The following is a 7,035-nucleotide window of genomic DNA, read 5'->3' as shown; positions in this document are numbered from 1 at the left end:
CAAAATGTACAAATATTATCTTCAAAATTAAAGCGTACCCTCGATAATTCCTTAGATGGGTAGATGTCAGTCATAATTTTGAAGTGGGTCTCTTTTGCCTTGGGGGTATGGGTAGAGTCAGATACATGGTTCGCAGCGTGGCAATCGATTCCTCATCAAATTTATTTAAAATATCCTTTTTTTTTTTTTTGACGTCCAGGGAATAAGTTTCCTGTGAAACATTTCCTAATAAAGGAGTTGCCGCGCTTTCTGTCCACAATTGAGATTCCCTGGAGTGATAGTCGGGGTAACTGTGGTTGTACGGTTCGGTGCGTCATTATATTTTTGGTCAGGAATACAAATTGTCGAGGCAGTGCGTTTCGTAACTTTAGCAACTCTAATATGGGAGGCTTGAATCTGTGTGTAGTACAGAACTGCTCATTGTCCAGAGGACTGCCAGTGTCATCCATCAAGTCAATTATCGACCATATACCTTTCTCAAAGCATTCCTTGTAAAACAGAGGTTTGTTGCCATGCAGTACATATCGATTGTTCCAAACTATTATACTGTGTGGTGAGAAATTGTGTACGTATATCATTTTCCAGTATAATAATATTTGTTTATGGAACTCTGAACATTTGACAGGAATCTTGTTGATATCCAAGTCAGAGATAAGCAGAAGACTCAGGCCGCCGACTTTGTTGAATAAGTAGTTTGGAGTACAATACCAGAAAGAACGATGAGGTTTGATCCAGGATTTCAACCAGTTCACCTTCAATGTCCCATTCAAGCAGTCCGACTCTATCACTTTCAGCCCTCCTTCACTTGTTTCTTTCACCATATGTGATTTTTCTTAGATGGTGTGGTCTGTTCCTCCAGATAAAGTTGAAATTGATTTGGTTAACAGATTTTACGAGTTGATTTGGAGCAGCATTGGAATACGCTGGGTATATACATCTGGATAAACACATCCATTTTAGTCAAATATATCCGGCCTAATATTGATAAATCTCTCTGGAGCCATATATTAGAATTAAGCTTTACTTTGATTCAGTTTAGATTCAATGTTCCTGGATTGATTTAACGTTTGGTCCTTGGATAGGAAAATGCTCAAGTATTTTATTTCTGATTTCATAGAAACATCGCTGATTTCCTTTAGTGGCGAGTCATGCAGCGCAAGAAGTTTGCATTTCTTTAAGTTTAATGACAATCCTGAAGCCTTGGAGAATGTTTTGGTTTTTTTCAGCACTTATTGGGACTTGATGTTCATTTTTCAAAACTAAGGTTGTGTCATCTGCCAGCAGGCTAATAACAATTTCTGTCCCCAACATTACTTCTGTCCCACACGTATACACACACACACACACACACACACACACACACACACACCTTAATTCCACTCTTTTATATACGCATGTCTGGAGTTCCGGGAGCTCGTTCTCAACGTTCTGGGGATAATCATAGCTGTGCTGATAGCATTGGCCGAAACGTATCCACAACCAAACCGACATTAGCTCATCCACTCATTCACATATGTGTGTGCCCGGAGGTCCGGGAGCTCCAGTCATAAGTCCGGGTGATCTATGTCCGGAGAAGGCTCACATTAGCCGCTCTAAGGGGTCCTGCTGCCCCCCAGCTTCCCGGCCTTTGAGAAGAGACACATAACTCCGCTCTTCCGCTTCTCCGCTATGGGCCCTGGTACTCCCGATCCTCCGAACTCAGGTGAATTGCGTGACGTGCTTCTGCTCTCCTATAAGCCCCTACACACTTCGAACACGGCTGTTATCACCCTGTTACTGCATTTCAATGACACCCATTTGCTTTCGATCTCAGTGTCTGCCTCCGTACGGAAAAAGCGGGATGGGTGGGGGGGCATAAGCGCATTCGTGGTGTAAGTAATCAGAAGTTAATAGTGTTAACGGTTTGCGAGAAATTTTTAATGCTAGACAAAAAAAGAAAATTAAAAGGATATAATTAAATAAATAGATAGAAAAATAAAATTAAAAACGAAAAAAAAAAATTGTGAGGGGAATATAACATGTAATTAAGTTGGCGGTTCACAAGGAATCTCAGACATCAAACTGTTTTTAATTGAACATAAATAGTACACCCAAATATACAGATGTACAAATAAACATAGCAAGGTAGAACTGAATGTCAATGAAACAACCAGGGATGAGGAAGCAACGGACATCAGGACATTTGTTCTGTATGTAATGAGAAGTTAATAGTGTTACAGGTTTGTGAGAAATTTACAGTGCGAGACAAAAAAAGAAATTAAAAGGAAGTAATTAAATCAATAGATAGACAAATAAGAAATTAAAACGAAAAAAAAAAAAAAAAAATTGCAAGGGGAATGTAACATGTAATCAAGTTGTTTTTTTTTTTTTGTTTTTTTTTTTTACCAAAAAAAAAAGGAACCTCGGACATGGGTAACTATATTTTTTAGTTTTTGGATTTTTCCATAAGTTTTAAGGATTTTTTTTTTTTTTTTTTATATTTCAAAATCGTTTATGAAGACATTAAAATTTGGGGAGCATTTTTGCATTCTGTTCTTGTGAATGAAGAACTTGGCCAGGCCTAAAAGAACATTGACACAGAGTTCATCTGTTATGTTGCTTATAAGTAAACAGAATGTTATATCATCTTTTGAGAAGGAAACTGGTGACGATGGAATGAGAAGGAGAAAAAATATATGGTCAGTGGTTTCAATGTTGTCTTCACAAAATGTACAAATATTATCTTCAAAATTAAAGCGTACCCTCGATAATTCCTTAGATGGGTAGATGTCAGTCATAATTTTGAAGTGGGTCTCTTTTGCCTTGGGGGTATGGGTAGAGTCAGATACATGGTTCGCAGCGTGGCAATCGATTCCTCATCAAATTTATTTAAAATATCCTTTTTTTTTTTTTTGACGTCCAGGGAATAAGTTTCCTGTGAAACATTTCCTAATAAAGGAGTTGCCGCGCTTTCTGTCCACAATTGAGATTCCCTGGAGTGATAGTCGGGGTAACTGTGGTTGTACGGTTCGGTGCGTCATTATATTTTTGGTCAGGAATACAAATTGTCGAGGCAGTGCGTTTCGTAACTTTAGCAACTCTAATATGGGAGGCTTGAATCTGTGTGTAGTACAGAACTGCTCATTGTCCAGAGGACTGCCAGTGTCATCCATCAAGTCAATTATCGACCATATACCTTTCTCAAAGCATTCCTTGTAAAACAGAGGTTTGTTGCCATGCAGTACATATCGATTGTTCCAAACTATTATACTGTGTGGTGAGAAATTGTGTACGTATATCATTTTCCAGTATAATAATATTTGTTTATGGAACTCTGAACATTTGACAGGAATCTTGTTGATATCCAAGTCAGAGATAAGCAGAAGACTCAGGCCGCCGACTTTGTTGAATAAGTAGTTTGGAGTACAATACCAGAAAGAACGATGAGGTTTGATCCAGGATTTCAACCAGTTCACCTTCAATGTCCCATTCAAGCAGTCCGACTCTATCACTTTCAGCCCTCCTTCACTTGTTTCTTTCACCATATGTGATTTTTCTTAGATGGTGTGGTCTGTTCCTCCAGATAAAGTTGAAATTGATTTGGTTAACAGATTTTACGAGTTGATTTGGAGCAGCATTGGAATACGCTGGGTATATACATCTGGATAAACACATCCATTTTAGTCAAATATATCCGGCCTAATATTGATAAATCTCTCTGGAGCCATATATTAGAATTAAGCTTTACTTTGATTCAGTTTAGATTCAATGTTCCTGGATTGATTTAACGTTTGGTCCTTGGATAGGAAAATGCTCAAGTATTTTATTTCTGATTTCATGGAAACATCGCTGATTTCCTTTAGTGGCGAGTCATGCAGCGCAAGAAGTTTGCATTTCTTTAAGTTTAATGACAATCCTGAAGCCTTGGAGAATGTTTTGGTTGTTTTCAGCACTTATTGGGACTTGATGTTCATTTTTCAAAACTAAGGTTGTGTCATCTGCCAGCAGGCTAATAACAATTTCTGTCCCCAACATTACTTCTGTCCCACACGTATACACACACACACACACACACACACACACACACACACACACACCTTAATTCCACTCTTTTATATACGCATGTCTGGAGTTCCGGGAGCTCGTTCTCAACGTTCTGGGGATAATCATAGCTGTGCTGATAGCATTGGCCGAAACGTATCCACAACCAAACCAACATTAGCTCATCCACTCATTCACATATGTGTGTGCCCAGAGGTCCGGGAGCTCCAGTCATAAGTCCGGGTGATCTATGTCCGGAGAAGACTCACATTAGCCGGTCTAAGGGGTCCTGCTGCCCCCCAGTTTCCCCGCCTTTGAGAAGAGACACATAACTCCGCTCTTCCGCTTCTCCGCTATGGGCCCTGGTACTCCCGATCCTCCGAACTCAGGTGAATTGCGTGACGTGCTTCTGCTCTCCTATAAGCCCCTACACACTTCGAACACGGCTGTTATCACCCTGTTACTGCATTTCAATGACACCCATTTGCTTTCGATCTCAGTGTCTGCCTCCGTACGGAAAAAGCGGGATGGGTGGGGGGGCATAAGCGCATTCGTGGTGTAAGTAATCAGAAGTTAATAGTGTTAACGGTTTGCGAGAAATTTTTAATGCTAGACAAAAAAAGAAAATTAGAAGGATATAATTAAATAAATAGATAGAAAAATAAAATTAAAAACGAAAAAAAAAAATTGTGAGGGGAATATAACATGTAATTAAGTTGGCGGTTCACAAGGAATCTCAGACATCAAACTGTTTTTAATTGAACATAAATAGTACACCCAAATATACAAATGTACAAATAAACATAGCAAGGTAGAACTGAATGTCAATGAAACAACCAGGGATGAGGAAGCAACGGACATCAGGACATTTGTTCTGTATGTAATGAGAAGTTAATAGTGTTACAGGTTTGTGAGAAATTTACAGTGCGAGACAAAAAAAGAAATTAAAAGGAAGTAATTAAATCAATAGATAGACAAATAAGAAATTAAAACGAAAAAAAAAAAAAAAAATTGCAAGGGGAATGTAACATGTAATCAAGTTGTTTTTTTTTTTTTGTTTTTTTTTTTTTACCAAAAAAAAAAGGAACCTCGGACATGGGTAACTATATTTTTTAGTTTTTGGATTTTTCCATAAGTTTTAAGGATTTTTTTTTTTTTTTTTTTATATTTCAAAATCGTTTATGAAGACATTAAAATTTGGGGAGCATTTTTGCATTCTGTTCTTGTGAATGAAGAACTTGGCCAGGCCTAAAAGAACATTGACACAGAGTTCATCTGTTATGTTGCTTATAAGTAAACAGAATGTTATATCATCTTTTGAGAAGGAAACTGGTGACGATGGAATGAGAAGGAGAAAAAATATATGGTCAGTGGTTTCAATGTTGTCTTCACAAAATGTACAAATATTATCTTCAAAATTAAAGCGTACCCTCGATAATTCCTTAGATGGGTAGATGTCAGTCATAATTTTGAAGTGGGTCTCTTTTGCCTTGGGGGTATGGGTAGAGTCAGATACATGGTTCGCAGCGTGGCAATCGATTCCTCATCAAATTTATTTAAAATATCCTTTTTTTTTTTTTTGACGTCCAGGGAATAAGTTTCCTGTGAAACATTTCCTAATAAAGGAGTTGCCGCGCTTTCTGTCCACAATTGAGATTCCCTGGAGTGATAGTCGGGGTAACTGTGGTTGTACGGTTCGGTGCGTCATTATATTTTTGGTCAGGAATACAAATTGTCGAGGCAGTGCGTTTCGTAACTTTAGCAACTCTAATATGGGAGGCTTGAATCTGTGTGTAGTACAGAACTGCTCATTGTCCAGAGGACTGCCAGTGTCATCCATCAAGTCAATTATCGACCATATACCTTTCTCAAAGCATTCCTTGTAAAACAGAGGTTTGTTGCCATGCAGTACATATCGATTGTTCCAAACTATTATACTGTGTGGTGAGAAATTGTGTACGTATATCATTTTCCAGTATAATAATATTTGTTTATGGAACTCTGAACATTTGACAGGAATCTTGTTGATATCCAAGTCAGAGATAAGCAGAAGACTCAGGCCGCCGACTTTGTTGAATAAGTAGTTTGGAGTACAATACCAGAAAGAACGATGAGGTTTGATCCAGGATTTCAACCAGTTCACCTTCAATGTCCCATTCAAGCAGTCCGACTCTATCACTTTCAGCCCTCCTTCACTTGTTTCTTTCACCATATGTGATTTTTCTTAGATGGTGTGGTCTGTTCCTCCAGATAAAGTTGAAATTGATTTGGTTAACAGATTTTACGAGTTGATTTGGAGCAGCATTGGAATACGCTGGGTATATACATCTGGATAAACACATCCATTTTAGTCAAATATATCCGGCCTAATATTGATAAATCTCTCTGGAGCCATATATTAGAATTAAGCTTTACTTTGATTCAGTTTAGATTCAATGTTCCTGGATTGATTTAACGTTTGGTCCTTGGATAGGAAAATGCTCAAGTATTTTATTTCTGATTTCATAGAAACATCGCTGATTTCCTTTAGTGGCGAGTCATGCAGCGCAAGAAGTTTGCATTTCTTTAAGTTTAATGACAATCCTGAAGCCTTGGAGAATGTTTTGGTTGTTTTCGGCACTTATTGGGACTTGATGTTCATTTTTCAAAACTAAGGTTGTGTCATCTGCCAGCAGGCTAATAACAATTTCAGTCCCCAGCACGTCTAACTTTTGGATATCGTTGCTCTTTTCAACATAAACGGCTAGCATTTCGGTAGCAATTATAAATAAATAGGGTGAGATGGGGCAACCTTGGGGGATTCCCACATCAACATGGAAGCTCGGAGTGGTGCCGCTTGGCAGGGTGACACAGCTATGAATATTCTCATAGAGCCCACGGATCACATTCCTGAATATTTAACCAAATCCAAAATGTTCGAGCGTTGCTATGATAAATGGATGTTCGACCGAGTCAAAGGCTTTAGAAAAGTCCAAGAAGGATATGCGGCCATTATCTTCAATGCGATACGCCTCT

The sequence above is a fragment of the Fistularia commersonii genome, unplaced genomic scaffold (genome assembly GCF_037954325.1).
Source record: "Fistularia commersonii isolate RoL2024-O1a breed Wild unplaced genomic scaffold, RoL_Fcom_v1.0 HiC_scaffold_42, whole genome shotgun sequence".
NCBI lineage: Eukaryota > Metazoa > Chordata > Actinopteri > Syngnathiformes > Fistulariidae > Fistularia > Fistularia commersonii.
This window is presented reverse-complemented; position numbering follows the sequence as displayed.